Below are 22500 nucleotides of genomic sequence, written 5' to 3'. Positions count from 1 at the left end.
GAGAGTGAAATCTACAGCCGCAACAAAATAGTGCACAGCTCAGCTCTGAATCTTTAAAAAGGCTTGTTATACTTCCTAGACACTGCAGCATTACACTCTGGTGTATCAAGAAGTCTGTTGGTAGTGTTTCAAAATCCCACTTCATAAACAAACTGAAAGTGGAAGGCTTCAGACAACTTCACAGAAATATTCTGCCTCATGCACAGAAAATATAGCAAATGTTGATTAGTTGTTACAACCACACAGCATAAGCTGTCTTCAAAGCTTTATTACGGAACAAAATTTCAGTAAAAATTATGCAATCTCTATACTCTTCATTATCATCCTTATTGTAGTATGGTCTGTGGATGTGATTCACAATCTAAGTAAGTCGAAAAAAATATCTGCTAGCATCAGTGAGAAGCGGATCAGGCCCTTTAAGATCTAAACAAAACAGAGTTGTTGCCAAAGAGATGTCAATATCTTGAAACATTAAAAGATAATGAGTTAGGGAAGAAAAAAAGGCTTGCCTTAAGCTTTAGTAATGTAAATTTTTTTTCACTTTCTGGATTTCAAAGTTTTTTTCCTTTGCAACATGGGCTAGAAATTTTCTCCATCTTTAGAGGAAAGATGAAATTCATAGTATTTGTGTCATTCTAGAGTCTAGGACTCTAAGGAAAAGTCAAAGTTACTGCAAGTCTTGCAGTTAAATTATGCAAGATGGCAACCCTGCAAAAGTTAGTGGTTCACACAACTATGAATACTTCTGTAAATAATAGTAAGCATTGAAAAATTAAGGAGTTGATTTAGATAAACTCTTCTGAAAATTTCCAGGTTTTACGTGTATCAATAAACAGGACTTTAAGCACAGTTGTTCAATTTTTTGTGCTCTCCGGACACAACTTTTATTTTCTTCCCTTACTCTTCATGCATTATTTTCTGTTATTTGTTATTTGGCCAAACTATTTGTTCTAGAGCCAGTATTCCCAAAGGACTTAGGCCTGATTTATCTTGCCTTTTTGAAATTATACAGCATATTTTCCCATCTGCAAATTGAACTGCACAACTGAAATTGCTGTGTATCTTTAGTTACACATGACTTTAAAATCATCTCAGTAATTCTCAAAGGTATGTAGTCACCTAACTTACACTAGTCTTTTGAATGTCTGTATTGTTTTTATCAAATTCCCTTCTATTTTAATCATATATTTGGGGATTTGTGATGCACAGAGCAGTAAATATTGGAATGCTTTTATCATAGGATCTCTCTGCCACAGCTGCGTAATGTAAAAACTGCAGATGGACACCACGAGATTTCTTCCTTTCGCTCTGTACGTTACATCATCAACTCTTATTTCATGTGCTATTATAGTCTGAAGGTCTTCATAAGATCCTGTTCAATATATACAGGAAATAAATTATTAGACTTCCTTTTGTTTACCTTCTGCAGTTGGTTTCTCCAGAAAATGAGATTTAGTGGGCAGTGCCTGAGAAGCTTGAATTGCACGTTCAGCTCTAACTTTCTTTTGTGGAAAGCCATGGATGAGTTTCTCACTATTTCACATGTACAACAAAACCCCTTAATGACTGTCTCCATTTTTGCCAAATAAAACAGGTGAGAGCATAACAAGAAACACATTTGATTGGACTGCGTTAGCAAAGGGCCTCAACCTGTCAGTTTGGTTGACTGAGCACCTCTTTAAACTACTTGAGCAGATCAGCCAAAACAGCAGGTCAAGGCTGCGTCTAGCTGGATGCATGTATTCGTCAGTGGCTGCTGAGTACAGGGAGAATTCATCTAGAAAAGAGAGTGGGATGTAACCTGAACGTAGAGCAGGTAACTACAGAAAACGGTGGACATTAAACTGTTTCACTGTAATCTTTGAGTGTTTCCTCTGAGAATTGTGTCATGCTTTCTACCTTACTTTTCCTGTTCAGTGGCTTACAATTTATTACCAGATTTGAGCAAAACTTACTAATTTTCCCTTAAAGACAATCTGTGCTTTTCAGACTGAAACTAAGACAATTTCCAGGTTTTCACTAAGTAGACTAAATTGTGGGGTTTGGACATTTTTGTAATCCTGAAGTGTATCACATTTTTGTGGGTTTTTTTCCCTGTGCATGCTGTGGAGCTCCATGGATGCTTGGAAGATTGTGGCTTGTATATGATGGATTGAAGAGTTTCTCCCAGTGTTTTGAGGGGCATTACAACAGTCCTCATCCGTTGCGCGTTTTACATTTCGGTGCAGCAATGACTCATAATTTGCAGTGTGTTCACAGGCATACTGAAGTCTCAATGACATTCTCAGTTTTCAAATAGCAAATTAACTAGTAACCTAAGATATATTTGATATTAACTGATTCTCCGGTTATTGTTTTTATTTAAAAAAACTTTAAATAATGTACCATGCTTACTAAAAGAGGTAATATGACTAAGCCTAAATTAAGAAATATAAAAGTCCTATTGCAGTGCTTTGAAACTTAAAACCTCACACATATTTTTTGTGCATCATATAAAGCTGTGCCCTAACTTACAATGTTCAGTAGTTGTAAACTGTCTTTTCATCTGTCAAGGTTAATTTACAGAAAATAATCCATTTTGTTGTTCTGAAGTAGAGAAAAATTGTGAAGTATTTCTTTTCTGAGACTCCTGCACTATAAGCAGAATATTTGTTTCTAAACAGCAATCCTTATTCCCATCTCTGATGAAACAAGAAAATGGCACCTCTTCACCTTTCAGATTGGCTCCTTCATATTATTCATGCTAGTCTTTTCTCACTAATTTTATGATTATAATGAGGCAATGGCATGCTAGTTAGCACAGAATGACCTTCTAATTGAAAAGCTGTAAATTCGGTCTCAGTGGCCAGCACTGGCAGAAATTTAAATAAATAGGGGCGCAAGTCCTTACAATGGGCTGTCCTTTTGACCAGGGTGCTACCAAAGTCCTACTCACCTGTCATCTGGCAACATTTTATAACTCCTTGGTGTTAACTGTCTGTCTTATTACAAGTTAGGTTAGCATGAGAAGAACAAAGAGCAAGGAGTCTTTTATTGGTTAAACAGAGGCTTTTGCGCTTGAATATCTTCAGTATCTGATCTAATACTATACTTTATAAAGCAGCCTCTAAGTCACATAAGGCTTACTGTTTAATTTCCAAATCATGATAAAAACCTGGCTAGATTTATGCATCAATAATTCCTGTCTCTTTATACAGTTTTTCTTGATCGTACTTTTAATGTTTGTGCATTTATTATTTGAAAGCACTAATAACATTGGTTTAATGAGATTTTCTTTCTGACTAGCACTTAAGATTGGTGCCTAGATACTACAGTGATAAGGTCTTTTTAAGTGTTAGGGAAGATGGATGGATAGTTGTGAGCAACTCTGAGGAATTTTGCAGTGTTCAGTGTGCCTTACAGATAGACAGTTTATGAAATGATCACAGCACATTGTCCTACTTACACATAAATAAATACCTCTCAGGATTTTGATGTTGGTGCTTGGCACTGTCTCACTAAAGTTCATAACACTAGCTAACACTATATTAGTGATAACTAATAAGAGCTGATAGTCTTGTGTAATATAGAGCAGCTTTATGTTGTCAGTGTCATGCATCTTTATCAGGAATACATCATACCAACAATGGAAATTTTCCATATCCTTTAAAGTTTTGCATTCTGTGTATTTGGTTGTTAGACAAATAGAGCAAGCTTTGCTGACTTCATTTTCATTCTTGGCAGCATGTTTTTATCATAAGGCAGATAGTCATTAATTTACAGAATCAACGCTGGGAACAGCTTTTGTGATCTCATATTAAATTTTCCCCTGAATCCGCCCCTTGGCAAAAATTACTCACATCGTTAAAAAATATTTAATTAGGCTGTAGTTTATACCCAGCTCACTGGGGAAATGTTGGAATTAATATGATTTGCATGAATTCTGTTTCTCTTTTTCTGTTAGAGATTAGTTTTGAATTCAGTTCAGAGGGTCGCTGACACTGCCAAGGACTCACAATTGTGAAGGTCAAACAGGTAGCAAATACTTCCCCTGGGTAACTTCCCTGAAAAGACAACTCAAAATTGCTTTTAATTATGGGTTACCTAAAAGGCCACTTGCTGTTTTTATTTTTCCACAGATCTCTGAAACATTATGTGGCTGGAAGTTCTAGGTAGACAACATCAGTTCAAATCTAAAACAACATAAGTCATGTTTTTACTTCTTTTTCTTTTCTTGAAAATGAATAGCATGCAAACCCCAAACAAAGATTCATGCATGCACACAAACAGGCATACATACGTACACATATATGTTTAAACCAAGCTATTTTTAGTGGATGTTCCTCTACTGCAGTGGGGGGAATCCAAAAATCTTTCTCTTCTGTAAGGTTTGTAATAAAAAAAAAATAAAACAAATATTTTAGAAGGAAAAATATTTTCCTTCATAGCAGTGCATCCACTGGCTTAATTATTCTTTGAAAGATAAGATACAATGTTTAGTTATGCATTCTCTTGTTTATGATTTCAAGGGTTAGAAAAAACCCTGGGGATCCACAATCCTGTGCTTTTTAAAAAGATAATTTAATGGAAACTTTAATTAATAATCTAATCAATCAATTAATCTCCGTTACATAAGTGTTGAAATCTAATTCTCCTTCACAGCTCTATCTATACAGAGAGAAACGAAATGGCTGCCCACTTATCGGGATGATGGGGAACCGTTACAGACACAAAGGAAAAGTGAAACTGTAATAGTTTTGTGAAGCTGGCACAGATAACATAATGCTAACAAAGTACTCTTAAATTCGGATAGATCACAATATGTCAGTGTGGTGAGCTGTTGTGCAGTGCATTTCAGAACTTCATTTTTTTCTTTAGATGAGTATAAGAATGTAAGAACAGTTCCCCAAATACTTAGGAGCTGACCCGTTTGTTTTGTGGAAACTCTGACGATTATGGCTTATCAGTAATCAAAAAACCTTGTTAAATAGTGAGCATCACAGTGTTGACTTTTGCCTTGAGTTCAGAAAATGTAAACCATCTGCTTTATGAAATATGTGCAGACCACACCGTGCTGTTGACTAGTCAACTGTTGATAAATAAATATTTATGTATCGACTGATTTATGTAGGGCTTCTATCAGTACTGCAAAGGTGAGAGTCAGTTTGACCCTTATTTCTAGGACTGCGAGTCAATCCAACCTCTCTGGAGCCTGGAACCCTGCCAGAAGTGCCAGCAGTACTGATGGCAATTTAATTGATAACAATGCAGATGAAGATTCTTTCATGCACAAACTCATTTCCAAAGCAGGCTCCGTGTATGTGCGTCTGTATGCTTCCAAATACTCCAAAAAATCCATTAAGAAAGCCTTATGTGTAGGAAAGATAATTAAATCATAGATAGGTCTGCAAATGTGTTGTACATCTTCTGTTACCAAGCTTCTACTTTCTTTTGAAAAGTGAGTTCTTACAAGTTCAATGTGTAAAAATACTTACAGGAGAGTTTTACAATTTAGTGGAGAGCTTTTGCAGAGAAGTGTAAAAATATAAACCAACTTTGAAATAGGAAATTGAAGGTTTGTATATCCTTAGCAATATATTTCATATTTTGGGCTACATACCATGTGCTGCAGTCAATGCAAGCTGTACATCTAAACTCCTATAAAGTCTGAAATGCAAGAATTTTATTACACTTTGAGTAGAGACTGTACACTTAGGAAAATATGGTTTATGGGCAATTTTTGGACTGCAAAAGGCTAATTAGATATTTGCATCAAGATCTCATTTAGCGTCCTTTAGTTCTTTCCTACAGTAATAGAAAAGGCAAGGAACAAAATGTCATACTGAACTATCATTGAACCTAATTCCCTATCTCTTAAATTCAGTGATTTACCATTTCTTTAAAGCAGTATATTTTTCCTTTTATCTCTGGCATATTCATTTTCCATCTTTTCCCAAGATGCAAGTCCTGATGGCTCGATACTACACTCCTTTTGGCAAGGAAAGGCCACAGCTTTATTTGCAGCACAAATTTGTCAAAATACAGTAGTATTAATTGTGCACACTATATACAAAAATAATAGCTTACCTTGCCAGCAGGCAGACTTTCTAGTCAGTGATTATAATGCTCTTTTGAATTAGAGTTTTGAATTTTCTTGCCTGTCAGTGAAAAACTGACCATTCCAACCCACAGAAGTATATTGCTCTAAAGAAGACAAAACAGAATTTCTCACTCTAATTTGTAGCGACTGAAAAATTCAGTTACATTCATTTGCCTGCATCCTTCTGCTCTTTTATCTTTTTCTCCTTTCTGTTCCTCAACTAGGTATCACTGTTCCTTGGAGTATCCGGGGTCGATTAGTCCATAAATAGACCATTCTGGCTGCATCTGATATAAAACACACATATTATACACACAATAGAATTTACAATTTACAATAAAATGCTAACATTATGCTGAATAGAGGCTCAGGAAGTGCCAGTCAAGCATACAAGTTACTGTGTTAGTAAGTTGTGATACGCCATCTTGATTCCAGCAGCAAGGCAACACCATATAGTTGTCCAAGCAGATGGTTAAAAGCACGGCTACGGAACGTCTGTTTAAGGCACTATCGTACCCAAAGTATGACAGAGACTATTTGTAATGCCATTCTGTTCTTATTTCTGCTGTTTGGATCAGAGGCGGCTCTGTGGATATCTCTGTGGACACTAACCATGCAGAGAGTACTATTAACATGTTCAACTAGAGCAGTAGTTACAACTCAGGAAAAAAGATCTTGAAGTCACTATGGACAGTTCTCTGAAATTGTCAACTGAATTTGCAGAAGCAGTCAAAATGTTTAGCATCATGAGAAAAGATATTGAGGCCAAGACAGAGGGCATCATTCTGCCATTTCATAAAACCTTGATATTCTCCTGTCTTGAGTACTATGAGCAGTTCTGCTCCTTGCATCCAAGTAGGAATATTGAGGAGTTACAGTACAGAGAAGGGTAATTACAATGATCAAGGGGATCGAACATCTTCATTACAAGGAGACAAGAGAAAGGCTGGGACTTTTCAGTTTGGAAAGGAGAAGACTTGTGGGTCATTGTGATCAAAGTTTACAAAATTAAAAGTGTAGTGGTTTGAGGCAGGCCTTTTATTCGCAAAATCCTACAGTACTAGAATTAGGAAGCACTCATTGAATCCATGAGGAGATAGTTAAAAATAGATAAAGTATTTTTCTGGGATTGATGGGTGTCCACTTGTGCAAAAATGGATTAGACAGGTTCATAGACAGCAGACCGTAAAAAACGCTAAACAGGATAGACAGGGATGTACTCCGTAACATGCTTAATGTAACAGCTGTGAGTATTGGGAAACCAGCACTGAACATGGCCACTCTAACACTCTTTGTATAACAGTGACTCCTACTCCACTGCTGGAGAGCAAACACTGGGCTAGGTGAGCCACTGGTCTGACTCAGTAGGGCATTTCTCATGTTCTTCTGTTCCTACCATATACTTAATTAATCCTCAGAATACATGCATGGGGTAAGAAAATAGTATAACCACTTAACACAAAGGGAATATGAGTCACTGTTGATTTATCCAAGGTGTATGAAGTGAAGACAGTGGTTCATATTCAGAAAGTTACAAGATCAGACTTCCAGTCCCTTGACCTAATTACTCAGCTAAAATTCTAGCCTGGCTAGCAAGACATTCTAGATCTTGGGCATTCTCAAATCATAGCTGTAGCCATAAACATAGCATCCAATTCCTGTCAATCAGAAAAATCTCTCTTGCTTTTTTTTCCTTCTTCTTCCCTTTCTTTTATGTTTCTATATGATACCCATGGACATGTTCAGAATGGGAGCAGTAAAAGATAGATGCTGGACCCCAACAGAGCCTGTGTGCTGGCAGAAGAGCAGGGCTGTTCAAAGTAACAAAAAGACCCTCACTGTGATTTGTTGTGTAAGACAGGCACTGGAGTGCATTAGCTGTGGAGAGATGAAGAAAAATTAAAATGAAGGAGTTATTTCATATATAAAAATATGAAAAAAATATAATGAATAAGAGAAAGGGAAAAGCCTAAAAAATACATGCTTACTAGTTACAAATGCTTGAAGTAGAGCCCATGTTTTATGCATTTTACTCTACAGTGGAGTCACAACAGCGACTGGATCATGGATGTTTCAATCATACAAACAACTTTAGTTGGAGTAATTAGAGGACAAACTTAGTTTTCAAAACTAAGGCTTGTTGTCACATACCTCACAAGATAAGTATTGCTCAGAGTTTAAAACTAAAATAGCTTTCTTTTATTCCCATTTTACTGTTTTTTAGTTAGTAGATATTGTGAGTGATGCTGATGGGAGAACTGAACTTCATGTGTTGGCCTTATTATCTTGTTGCCATTCACTGCTGCTCCATTCTTTAGACGCATTATGGAAAAGGAAAGAAACTCTACTGTTCTAAATAGTGGGTTTCATTTCTAAATTAATTAAATGAGAGAAAAATCATACAAGTAAATGTTCACAGTCACTTGAAGCCATTAAAAAGGACGGAGTGTCTAGCTGTAGATTCAGCTAAAAAACATACTTGTCACTTGTGATAGACATAGGCACTCAGGAAAAAGCAAAGTAAGGTTAAGCAGATAAAATAAATACAGCCCTTTATAATGTTTTGTTAGTTAGTTCAGATATGTACAATCAGATTGTATTTGATTTTTTTTTACCTCCAGAAAGACAGTGGTACAAGGATCCTGGATTAACACATATAGGTTTGTGCAGTTATTAGCAGTGGGAAGCATTCCACAGTGTGAAGAACTGGAATTCTTTTCCTGAGGTAGGAAGGATGTTTATTTTCACTAAATATTGACTGAGTTACATAGCCAAGGTATAGCTAGTGAGTCAATTAATGGACACCTATAGCTTTTGCTATTCTTGTTTTATTGGATTTATTGTCTGCATTACATTTATCATTCTCTCCCAGAAGCTCCACATCCTTCCTTGATTTTTGCAGTTCTGTTTCTCAGTGTCATATCCCTGATTGCTCCCTCTGTATCTCCTTTATTATCTCTTAATTTCCCTCTGTTCTGCTGATGGTTTTCTGAGTTCAGCTCTGTTTTCACAGTTTCCCTCTCATCTCTTCCAAAGATTTCCATAGGCCTCTCTAATTTTGAGGCTCAGATTTTTTTCTTCCTGCGTCTCTGAGTATTTCCCTTCTTACTGAGCCTTGCAGTTGTATTGTAATCACCTCCTTCTGTACTTCTTGCCATATCTCGGTCTAAGCAGAAGTGAACTTTTGGCCTACTATTTCCTAGCATGTATTAGGTGATGTAACATGCAAACACTTAAGAAATTTCAGATACTAAATATATCACTGAGCTCTAAAGATCTCTTTTGTCTTTAAAACTGGGGACTCTTTGCAGTCAGTATGCGTCTCTCAGGCTGCAGAACCTTCTCCCTCCCATCTGCTCTTCAGTAGTGCTGAATACTGCAGAAGTACATAAAGTATTTTTCATCCGTTCTTCTTTCTCACAACTTAAAATTCACTGTCATCCCATTATCCAGATTCACTAATGTGGTTTCATCTTCATGCCTTCCATAATTCCTACTATACAAGTCGGCTTTCCCCAAATCCAATAGCGTTTTAGAGCTGAAACCATCCAAAATTTGTCCTTTCGTCTGTATCCATTTCTCAATCATTTGGTTATCTATGACCTTCATTGCTTTAATCTTCCCTTCCTGATCCAGCCTCAGTCTCACTTTTTATTTCAGTCTGAGTCAAATGTGGCTGTTATATTCTTTTCGTATCAACCATTGCGGTTTAACCCCAGCCAGCAACTAAGCATCATGCAGCCACTCACTCCTCCCCCACTTCCTGGTGGGACAGGGAGGAGAATTGAAACTCACGGGTTGAGATAAGAACAGTTTAATAATTGAAATAAAAATAAAATGTAATAGTAATATAGTCATAAAAACAAAGATAACAAAAAGAGAGTGAAATAAAACCCGAGAAAGACAAGTGATGCACAATGCAATTCCTCACCACCTGCTGACCAATGCTCACCCAGTCCCCAAGCAGTGATCCGCCCCTCCCAGCCAACTCCTCCCAGTATATATACTGGGCATGACGTCATATGGTATGGGATATTCCTTTGGCCTGTTTGATTCAGCGGTCCTGGCTGTGTTCACTCCCAACTTCTTGTGCCTAGCAAGCCTTCTTGCTGTTGGGGCATGAGAAGCTGAAAATCCTTGACTTAGTATAAACACTACTTGGCAACAACTAAAAGCATTGGTGTGTTATCAACATTGTTCTCATGCTAAATCCAAAACACAACACTATACCAGCTACTAGGAAGAAAATTAACTCTATCCCAGCTGAAACCAGGACACCAACCTATAACGATCCCAGAATTTTTATTTTTCTGACAACTTTGCTTCACTTCCTTTAGGTTCTCACAGTGATCACTCAGATTGTTTCCATTTCTTTCCTGCTTTTGGCTTTCTAGTGCTTCTTATGCTGCCTCCAGTTCTTGGCAGAAACCTGTACGTCTCATTTGTTAGCTCTAGCGTATCTTATTCTTCTTTTTCAGACCGCTTCTTTCCTACTTTAAAATACAAATGCTACCCATACTCTTCTGCTTCAAAAATTATTTCTTTTTCCAGAATAGTGGGAATTCATTTTTGTTACCTGGATTCAGTTATATCTTCAACACCAAGACTCCTTGATTTTACTATATCATTTATAATATGTGCAGTGTTGCATAAATTATTAATAAAGAAATCTAAAATTTTTTAAGGAAATATTTAAAGAAAAACTGGGCGTGAAAGAACATGGGAGTTAATTTGCCTTTCTACATTGTCATCCGAAAATTCTATATAACTTTTATTTTTCTTGATGAAGAAGAAAAAATGTACATAGATGAGCTAAGTACATGTGTGCTGGTTTGGGAACAGCTTTATCAAATCCACAATCCTTGAGAGAGTTTAGATGGGAAGGTTTAGAAGTCTGTTACAGGGTAGTAACCTTCTGTTGCTTTCTTTTAAGTAAAAGAAATAGATTGGGTTTTCCGTGAATGTGAATGTTTATTAAACAATGAAATGCTGAAGTTAGAACCTAAATATGTTTAAAATTGTTTATTTCAGTAAAATTTGACACAATCTTTCATTTGAAGGGCAGTGAAAGTGATATCTATTTGAACAAATTTTCTGTCTCATGCGGGTGTATTGTGGGTTAATCCTAAAGAATGTGCATCTCCAAAGGTCTTCACAATGTTTCGAGCATTTGTTCCTTTTTTTTCTATTAACATGCCTGAAATGGAAATTAATCTGTGAATGGTGGTTTTCATTCGTGTTTTCACAGAAGCACATTTGCATGCCCTAGAAAAGAATCAATATTATGAATGAGAACTCTCCCCAAAAGTCTTTAATTATATGTCTGTGTATCAATATGTAATATTTTATGTTTCCTCAGATTTTTTTCTTCTTTTAGCTGACACAGGCAGATTTTCAAAGGAGTAAAATCAGCAATGTAACAACGATATGCATGCAAACTTGTTAAATGTGATGGCAAAATAAAAAGCTTCAGTCAGTATGATCAGTTAAAAAAAAAAGATAGCCAGCAAACTGTCTATCATGTGATGAAATTTGACAGTAGGGATTATGGCTTTGATGGACCAGAACAGCTAATAGAAGAAGCTGACATTTTTGAAACCCTGCTAATTAAGGGTTCCTTCCTTAATATTAAAATAAAGTCTTTGTCTGGGTTTTATGGTTGGAGAATCAGGTGTTTTCATTAATATATGCCAGTCAGTCTTAATAAGCTTGGAGGGCAGAGGAAGTTATTATTGAGTGACCTTCTACAAAATAAGCATGTTGCTAAGGGCTCTAACCCTGCCCTGTTCAGACTGATGAATCTCATTTCCAATGCAAAAGCTTCACAAGAAATCCGAGTATTCTCTGTGCAATCACAGAAAATAATCCTTGTGTCTCTTGTAATGTCCAGAATTGCCACTTACTATACTACTACTGTACAATGAATATTACAATACATATTATTTTGCTAGCACAATTGTCTACATTTCTGAATCGCCAAGAATAGAAAAACTTATTGTCAAGACACTTGTATTGAAAAGTCAGCTCATTTTAATACTTCTCAAATAGTCATCTGCCCTGTTCATGAATTATAATGCTCAGAATACATCTGACAATACTAGCTTTGAAAAAGAGATATGTCTGTATTATTACATATTCATTTTCAAATAGATTTTGAACAGATTTTAAACCATTCATTGAAATTCATTGAAATGATAAATTCACAGTTGGATTTTGATTGACTCTTAATCTAATTTTACATTTGATAAGTTTTCACCTTTTTTTAGTAGTAATTTTGATTTTCCGTAGTTTTTTCAAGCTAAGTGAAAAGGTGTGGTAAGCTACTAAGTCTCAGCACATACTTGCTGGTAGAAATTAGAGCTAATGAACCAGGTTAAATAAGTGCAGCAGTGTAACTACCAGTGATATGTTACATCAACTCTGTGTGGACTGGGCAATTTCCAACACCCCGAAACTTTCTGCAGAAATTTCCTAATGCTTTGTTGCTTTTTCCTTTCCTTTCTTTTCTTTTCTCTCACTAGGTCAAGTCAGTACTCTAAATGGTTCTGTGAGATGGTGCACTCATAATAAATACAGTGGATAATGAATGAAATGCAAAGAAACACATCCACTTTGCTGACACTGTGCTAATAAAATAACATGGCTGCCAAGTAGAAATGTCAGAGTTGGGAGAATATACACGCTCCCAGGTCATTGAGTGAATCTGTAAAAGTTGAGCATTTAATAGGAAGCAATCAACTGCATCACATTTGCAGATCTCCTTCCTTTAATTGATGGCACAGCAGACAGATCTACTTTTTTCTTATCTAACCCAAACCAGTCTATCACAATCTGTAGAGTATTTGATAAAACTTACTCCAAACAAGTTTGTTTGTTTCTTTATTTACATTGATGATCAGGCACTGCAACAGAAGTAGATATACATACTCTTGGGTAGTTCTAACCCTCTATCATCACATACATAAATACATTGCAAACCAGTGAGACATTTCAAACCAGTACCTATTTTGGAAAACACAAAACTGAGGCCCATGTATTTCATTTCTCTCTGGACGTTTTGTTGCCAGGGCGTTTTAGCAGAGTGCTACATGATAAAATTAAATTAAAATAAAATTAAAATAAAATTAAAATAAAATTAAAATAAAATTAAAATAAAATTAAATAAAATAAAATAATGCCCTGGGAAACATGTCATATCTTAAAAAAGACCCGTTATCCAATGCAATGTTTGAGTTATTTCTGAATGCTTAATAGATGCAACATTTGAATACAATAGCACTATTTAGACCAGTTAGTCTACAAAGTGCTTTGAATATGAAAGGATATCTGCATTCTGTGCCATTAAAGTCAAAGCCATGTATGCACCTTCAACTTTTTGTATCTCTACTTGATTTATGTATTTGCAGCTTGGGATTTTTGTCTACTTTATCCCTTGAGCATTTTCCTGCCAAATATAAGTAACTTCATTTAACTCAATGACTAATCTTGATGCTATTCAATTTGAACTACTCCATAGTAAAGGAAAAAGTAGTAAGTGCAACATTTTTCTTAGAATGTGTAAATGTGATGAAATTAAAATCCCCACAGGTCTTTCTTGCTTCTTTGTGTTTGAGGGAAATGTGTGGCTGTGGCTGTGGATGTGGATGGTGGAGATCAGGGAAACAGATTAAGTTTGATCAGTGATTTCCACTCTTTTTCTAGTGGACAGATATGAACAATAAAGAGAAAGCAGCCCATGTAGTACTTATGAGCATCACATTAACAGCTGCAAACCATGGGGACAAAACATAAGCTTTACCCTAGGAATGCCTCTTTCAGGTATAGTGTTGGGGCATCTAGGCCATTTCTGTACTTTTATTATTTTTAGTATTTAAAGAAATTCAAAATAAAACACTTGAAGGACCTAAAAGTGGTCAAAAAGAAAGAAGTAAGACTCACAACACTTGCATGTCAATAAGTTTTGGGAGGATTTTTTTTTCCTCACTGTAAGCATTGAGTTTAGAACTCCAAAGCTTACTGTTAAAAAGTCTGATTGAAAGCCTGCTGATTTGTGATGATGAAACTCCTGTAGGCATCAATGTGAGTGAGAACTAACCCTTGGAGAGAAATATTCCATTCTCATCCTTGTTGGCATTGTGTTGCTAAATAGCGTGGCAAGGTCTTTCTTACACCCTCAGCAGTATTTTATGCAGTGCCTGCTGTGGCTCGTCTAAGAGCCAATATTATTGCTCATTCACCAAAAAACGAACAGTAAAGCAGAAATGGTATCTTTATGCAGAAATCGATATTCATAAATAAAACAATGAAAGTCACTTTACTCAAATACTGTAAATGCTGTATTTTTTACTGTAAATGTAATTGAAACAAGGTCATTCATTTTGCTGCTGGAAAACAAATGGAGAGCCAAGCTAGATTTACTCCTTCTTCAAGAATAAAGGATTTTTGTGGAGAGGAATGAAATTTATTCTACAGCAGAAGCCTGTAAGTTATTTCCACTTCCAAGCATAGTGAGTCTAGCTCAGGACGAGAGTTATGATGGGAAAAGGATGCTCCAGGATGTTTGGAAAGGACTCCCTGATTGCTGACAATAGGGTAATACTGTAGTAAGTGTAGTGTCTAGTTTGAAAACTCCTATAATGTCAGGATGCCTTGAAGTGCCAAATCCAGGGTCAATAAATCTTAATGTAAATTCTCATGATTTAACGTTAATGCTGTGATTAGGAGTGGCATATGAAATGTGAGGCTTGCGCTATACATGACAGGATACAGGGTACCCAGAGGACACCCCAATGTGTTGAATCATCCGTCTGCATTCCATTAGTCATATCGATGTACAAGTACTCATGGAAGGGAATATTTCAGAGCCAAGACCAATGTAAACCAATTGAAAGGATTAAAAAGGCACAATCCAATATATTTACACAATGCGCAACATTTAGGGTCTGGAGCTGTGGGTGGATGGCTCATTTGGCATAGAAGGAAGAGCACAAAAGTATCTGTAATGACAGCCAGAACAGTCGGCATGTCCTGTTTTACCAACACATTTGTGAATCCTGTAATAATCTGACTGTGGAAAGTATTACTCTAATACCCAAGTGATCAATATGGCTAATCACTTTTAAGTGGAAGGCATTTATTCGCAGGTAATATGTAACTGTTTGCATCATGTATAACTCCTGCCTTTCTCTGCAGCTTCTGGCTTAGCTTTTCTATTTTCTCTTATTTTCCTGTCTTCCTCATCTTTCAGAAAACTAAAGCTAAACATTTTGGCAGTTATCTTTTGTTCTCACCTTGCGGCTGTTACATTTGAATGTAGTAATATTTTTCTCTTCCTGCATCCACGTAAGTCTTTTATAGCTTTCAAACTTGGAGTGACCTCCAATTCTGGGTAGCAAGAATAAAGGATGGAATTTTCCAGAGGGACACAAAAGGAGACTGAAGGAAAGAGAGAGAATTCAAGATGGGAAGTAGAGAAGACATGTGAATGACTTGAGAAAGAATGGTCTGGCTTGAAATGCAACAAGGATAATGATTTAAACAAAAAAACTCATAGGAGTCCTGGGAATATTTTCCACAGTGATTAAGGAAACGTGAGGGAGTAATCGCTCATCTTTCCCAAAGGAATGGCAGAATCTTTTTGTCTCTTACTCAATTTTGTAAAATGCAAATGTGGTTTAGAAAGTAGTTTGAAAAAGCTGTGAAATTTGAGCTTTTAGCCAGTACTCGGATTTCATTCTATGTACCTGATCAAATCCATCCTCATACACTCTTAGACAAAAGCTGTAAGAGCATCTAGGTTAATTTAGAGGCCTTCTCCCACAAAACCGTAGTCTCACTCAGGGTGTAGACTGCAAGATGCTTAGGACATTGAACCCTGGCACAGCGTCACAGAAGCTTATACAAAGAACTTTAATGCCTTCATTCTCAGGTTATATAGGATTGCAAAGAACTGCCGTGAGCAATCTTTGTACAAGATGAAGAGAAAATAAAAACAAAGGTACAAGAGAAAATGGGAGCTGAGCTGAGCAAAAGCAAGTGTCCAAAGAAGTCTGTTTAATATCCAGTGCTAGTGTTAGCTGCCTTGCATATACCTGCTCCTGATAGACTAGGTGCCAGTTTATGTCAGCTGCAGAAGGCTACAAGCCCCCACCCCATCCCAACAGGAAAAATCTCTAGTTGATACCTGCCTAACATAAAGGTATTAAGGATTTTATATCCATGGCAAAATTTTCAAAAGAGCTGTCTCAAGCTGAGCATCCAGAATCAAAGTCTGCTTTTGAAAAGTTGACCCTGGCCTTTGGGGAGACACTGCAAAGACTTTTCTTATAATGCTTCCTGAAAGGTAAATTTGAATCTCATTCTGTATTCCCACATTGGACTAAATTGAAAGTGCCTCCACCGATGTCAACAGTTTAATGAAAATTGCTGTAATTTCATGGAATTTTTTTGTAACCTATGCTAAATGAGTTACATCCTGCTGTATCTATGTATATGTGTACAGTAATTGAAAGATGTTTTATTCTATCCCATTCACTATTGAAAAGAAGTTTTTCTTTCCCCTCTCTCCACTAGTATATACAAAAATTTATTCAGAAGGGTTTTCAGTTTCTGTGTCTGTCCTTGAGATACATGAACTAAAATTTAAAGTAAGACAGATAGGAAAAGAATGTAGCATTTCTGCCAAAGCAGTTCAATAATCAGCAGAATCCTGTGATATGAAAAGTTATGAAGATGGAGCTATGATACCCATTAGTCCAGAGGAAAACCTGTTCTAATTGAGATAACACATCACATTGTATTTCACTCTTTTATTCATGTATTGTTTTATAAATTGTAGTACAGTGTGGTGATTGTCATATTGCATTACATACATCATCTCTAATCTTCTTTGTTGATTATGTAGACCTTAGTATCTAGAGAAACATGAAATAACCAGAAAATGGATAGTATATACGCTTACTCAACTATCCACAATTTGGTGTATTAATCCTAATACAGAAAAACCCAATATGGCATAGGTATATTTTGACACCATCTCCCACAGCATCCTCGCAACTAAACTGAGGAAGTGTGGTCTGGATGATCAGGTAGTGAGGTGGACTGTGGATTGGTTGAAGGAAAGAAGTCAGAGTTGTGGTCAATGGGACAGAGTTGAGTTGGAGGCCTGTATCTAGTGGAGTCCCTCAGGGGTCAGTACTGGGACCAGTACTATTCAATATATTCATCAATGACTTGGACGAGGGAACAGAGTGCACTGTCAGCAAATTTGCTGAGGACATGAAACTGGGAGGAGTGGCTGACACACCAGAAGGCTGTCCCCACATCCAGTGAGACCTGGACAGGCTGGAGAGCTGGGTGGGGAGAAATTTAATGAAATGCAACAAGGGCAAGTGTAGAGTCTTGTGTCTGGGAAAGAACAACTCCATTTACCAGTATAGGTTGGGGACTGATCTGTTGGAGAGTAGCGTAGGGGAAAGGGACCTGGGGGTCCTGGTGGACAGCAGGATGACCGTGAGCCAGCAATGTGCCCTCGTGGCCAAGAAGGCCAATGGCATCCTGAGGTGTATTAGAAGGGGTGTGGTCAGCAGGTCGAGAGAGATTCTCCTCCCCTCTACTCTGCCCTGGTGAGACCCCATCTGGAACATTGTGTCCAGTTCTGGGCCCCTCAGTTCAAGAAGGACAGGAAACGGCTTGAAAGAGTCCAGTGCAGAGCTACAAAGGTGGTTAAGGGGGTGGAACAGCTCCCTCATGATGAAAGGCTGAGGGAGCTGGGTCTCTTGAGCTTAGAGAAGAGGAGACTGAGGGGTGACCTCATTAGTGTTTATAAATACGTAAAGGGTGAGTGTCAGGAGGATGGAGCCGGGCTCTTCTTGGTGATGTCCAGTGACAGGACAAGAGGCAACAGGTGCAAGCTGGAGCACAGGAGGTTCCATATTAACATAAGGAAAAACTTCTTCACTGTGAGGATGGCAGAGCACTGGAACAGGCTGCCCAGAGAGGTTGTGGAGTCTCCTTCTCTGGAGACGTTCAAAAGCCGCCTGGACACGTTCCTGTGTGACCTACTCTAGGTGGTCCTGCTCTGGCTGGGGGGGGTGGACTAGATGATCTTTCGAAGTCCCTTCCAACCCCTAACATTCTGTGAGTCTGTGTGATATTACTGCTTTTTTCTGTTGCTGAGCTATTCGTCACCATATTTCACCTTAAAAAGTGATTAATTAATCGCTCTTTAATCACTCCATAATCGTTAAGGAGTTTACAGTGAACTGTCCATTTCTACAACCTCAAAGTATTGTTTATCCATTTAATCAAATGAGATTTACTGTAGCACTAACTTTTGTTGTTGCAATAATACCACAGCTAGACAGTATTGCTCAGTACAGAGAGAATAGCAAAGGCTATTGATGTGCCTGTTTGTAAAGGCAAATTAATCCTTGTTTCCATTTCTCCAGCAGGATGTGATGATTCTGATTTAGAAAAGTCTCCTGAACTTCAAAATAGTTGTGTTATTCACCAAACAGCAAAATTACCAAATATGAAATGCTGTTATCTCAGATATTTTTATAACTTCCAGGTTTTTATGGCATAATGGTGACTTCTTTAAAATATTAAGTCCTCTGAGATTTTTGGAAACGACATGAAAAAAATATTGTCTAATATGCTGTAAAAGAACAGAAAAAAATTGCTAACCAGTTTTTGTGCTAAAGTATCTGCAGTTTCCTGTTGCTGTAAGCAGATACAGAGGTCTACGCTCCCCAGTCACTTTATTAGTAACAATCTGCAGCAATTCTTTTGAAGTCAGTACAGTTAACCAGCTGTGAAACCAATGTTACTGAAATAAAATCCAGACATACCATGGCCATACATTCCGCCATATACCACATTCAATTCTCTTGCTTCTTTAAGATTCTCGCTATTGTCAATAGTAAAACAATAGTATCTCAGATACTACAGAGTGGTAACTACTGGTAAATTTATGTTCTTTACAGTGGTGACCACTGTGACTGAAGAGTAGCAAATGCAGTCAGCATGCATGACTCGTCTTGCTCAGAGCCGCACAAGGCAGGAGTATAGCTAGAGACCTTTTGACAGCTAGCACAATACTCATTCCTCTAGAGCATATTGCATGCATCCTATACATATTCAGTTCTGCTGGAAAAAAAGTTTTTTCTACCAATCAGGGCACTGTATGAAAATAATTCCATCTCTCCGTGCTGCCTGCATCATGATTATGGATGTGCTGAAGCACCAATAATCAATCTCAGTTACTGGAGAACGTGTTGTCACTAGCTGCTTTTAGTCATGCAAAGTGTTGTACAAAGAAGCAGAAGTAATACAGCTTGATTTTCGTGGAGGTATTATTGTACATGAAGGACTGAGAGGTTATACATTATGATAGGAACACAAGCTGCTCAGTGCTGTTCATTTTGCTGTGTTTTTATAAATGGTTGTGGAAGTAAAATATCAGCTGTGTGGCAACACTGTCAGCTAGAGTACCTTTTCTCACATTTTCTTCTACCCATCCAAGCAACTTGAAGAGGTGGCGTTATCAGGCATTTTTTCCTCTTTCCAATGAACTGTTTTCTTTCTGCAGGGATTAGTTTAAAATGATCCAACCCATATCCTATAAAATTGACATTTCTTTTTAAGTTGTAAGTGGCAGCTGGCAACAGAACAGTTCAGAGGTACAGAGATCATCCGTATTAAGCAAAACAACCAAACATTCGTTTGCATCCCATTTACTTTGAGGAAACTTCAGCACAGGTTTAATGTTAAGCACGTGCTTAGGGTTTTGTTGAGTTGTAAAACCCTGAAAAGACTGCTCTCTCAGCCGCAAATAGAATCCTAAACCTCATCGAGTGCTATTGAATTGACTTCCAGTGAGTACAAAATAAATTAATTTGAAAGGTGAAAAAAGTCTCCTAAGTCTGCACCTCGTGCCAAAGATTTTGTTACACCCAGAGCTGTAAATCTGAAGAAGAGTAAATTGGCTAATGACAAGACCCAACCTGTGCAATTATATAGGGTCTTCTCAACCTCTGGTATTTCCTTTTAGAGTCTGTATTTTTTAGGCTACAGGCTGAAATGAAGTACACTATTAAACTGCCACATCTAGGTATTAGGTTGTTCATGGCTTTTCTCTATTTTTGTCAACCAAGGTTGCAATGATTTTCTCAGGGGTTTCTGTTGTTATTGCCATACTATTCCATAGTATAGCTAGGTCATAGCATCATTTTGAGTGATCTTGAGTTCAGCTCAAGATCAGTGGTAAGAACAAATTATATCATAGCTCTTTGCGTAACCTCATATGCAGAAAAGGAAAATTTAATTGCAGTTTTGTTTCATATTTCATGTTTACAGCATTGGTGTCATTAACCTGTCCATACCTTGAGAAAATACAGGTTTATGTGCAACATCTTGTAACAATAACGAATGAATGAATAACAATAATGTTATTACCAAAAAATCCTCTTATTTTTGGTTTGTTTTAAATACCTTAATAGAATGTAAGCAAAACTCCAATTTGAGCAACAGAATTCTGTTTCCATGGGCCTGGTGACAGTGATCATGAACCTTGCCATTACTCCTTATAAGGTACTTGTCATAGATCGTATGCTGGAGTTTCCCTTACTTTATTTCACCATGAGCTCCTCAGGGCAGTGTCTCTTGCTTGTTTCCAGAAGACAAGTAAAGACAGCCAAGGTCTGGGTCTGGTAAATGTCCTGCCCTGTAAAGCCCATACATTTCTGTATTTCTGCTATTAGAGCAGTTTATTCCTGCGCATGGGCTTTCTCATTTCACTTCTGCCCAGGCTGCCCTTGAGCCATGACTCTTCTGGGGAGGTGGGAGCAGGCGGGTGTGGAGTGGAGAGGAGTGAAGCAAAGCTTTGGTTGTCATGGTGCCTTTCCTGCCTTAAACATTCAGTGTTAATAATTTTATATGTAGCATGTTCTGAGGTAGTTTTTCTTGTTGCCATTCACTATGGGATTTGTGAGGACTTGTATTTGAAATGGGTACTTGGACTTCATAGTTTAATGTAGTTAATAATATAACCGTGGAATGAAAGATATGCTGAAGTATTTCAAAAGAGGAGTTATGATTGAAATACAGTAGTGAAAAGCTGGCAGATCGAGTTTATCACAGTGCTGCAGTTTACCTTCATACAGAAAGAGAGTGGCTGTTTTCATATTCACTAATCCCCAAATAAGCATCAAGAAATATTAAAATACACATTTTATTAGTTTCATTTAATTTCTTAATTGCTCAAATTCAGTTTACCAATTTATTGCTGTGTGAAATGCTTAGAGGCGATGCGTACATTAAAGGGATTATTTACATGTAATCCCTCCCTCCCAAAGGATACAAACTGATCATTTATGAATCCTGATTTACACTCTGTAACAATACCAGATGAATGAAATAGTTACTGTAGAATGATGTAGTTCGTGGAAGTGCAATACTGTGCGGAGTATGATTTAGTACTAAAACTGAGCTATCTCGTTTTCATTGATGATTTTAGTAAAGGTGCGTGAACTTCACTTTTAGAATTTAGATGAACCAAACTAAAACCGCTTGCTGCAATTGAACCATTTATTTTCTGGGAATATGTGCAATCAAGACATTAAATTTAACCTTGGGGAAAAGCCTATTTTAAAATGTAACCCATGTTCTATTTGGGGTGTGGGTTATTTTCAGCTAGGGTTATGATTTTACGGGAAAGAGATTTATAATTAGTTTTAACATAATTGGCAGGGATTTGCCATTGAGATACAGCCTTGCAGCTTGCTCCCTGCCTGTGGATACCACTGTGAGTATCTGTTTGCCAGCCAAAAGGTGTGAAAGCAAGATGTAATAAGGGAAAGAAGAAATCGGAAATCTCAACCACCGTGAACGAAAAGGAATAAAACTTTTAAAATTCTCTAAGTACATTATATAGAAGGAAATCTCTTTAACCTGCAGTCTACTCACTGCACACCTTTGCAGAATGATAAAATTCACCTCCAGCTTAAAGGAGGTATTTACTTAGCCTGTCAGTGTTATCCCTAGCCCTTCTCTTTGGCCAGATGTAACCTGTTGTATTAGAATTGCTCACATTCTGAAAGCATAACTATCTGTGCCAGCAGTAAATAACATTAGGACTTAAGAGAATCTGCAAAAGCAATAGCCTTTAGCTTAAAAATCAAATACCTGAAACCTGAAATACTCCGTCTCTATCGCTTAAGAATTACTCCACATTTCAGCTTGATTAGAATTCCCCCTCATTCGTTATTGGGGGATTTCTACATGCTTGTGCTTTACTCTCATTTCCCCACAGATTGTGGTCTCTGTAGACTGACAAATACAAAATAATTAAATGTTTAAAGAGATGCATATTGTCTGTTTTATTAGATTGAGATGGAATAAGCTGACACCAGCAAAAGAAA

General features: G+C 37.2%; 1 protein-coding gene across 7 annotated transcripts in view; it reads left to right on the top strand.

Moving 5' to 3' along the window:
* The window catches only part of NPAS3 (neuronal PAS domain protein 3), a 609138-nt gene that overhangs the window by 486374 nt on the left and 100264 nt on the right, over window positions 1-22500 (top strand). The window lies entirely within an intron of this gene.

Source organism: Leptosomus discolor, chromosome 3, assembly GCF_034619465.1.
Source record: "Leptosomus discolor isolate bLepDis1 chromosome 3, bLepDis1.hap2, whole genome shotgun sequence".
In the NCBI taxonomy this organism is placed as follows: domain Eukaryota; kingdom Metazoa; phylum Chordata; class Aves; order Leptosomiformes; family Leptosomidae; genus Leptosomus; species Leptosomus discolor.
This window is presented reverse-complemented; position numbering and strand designations above follow the sequence as displayed.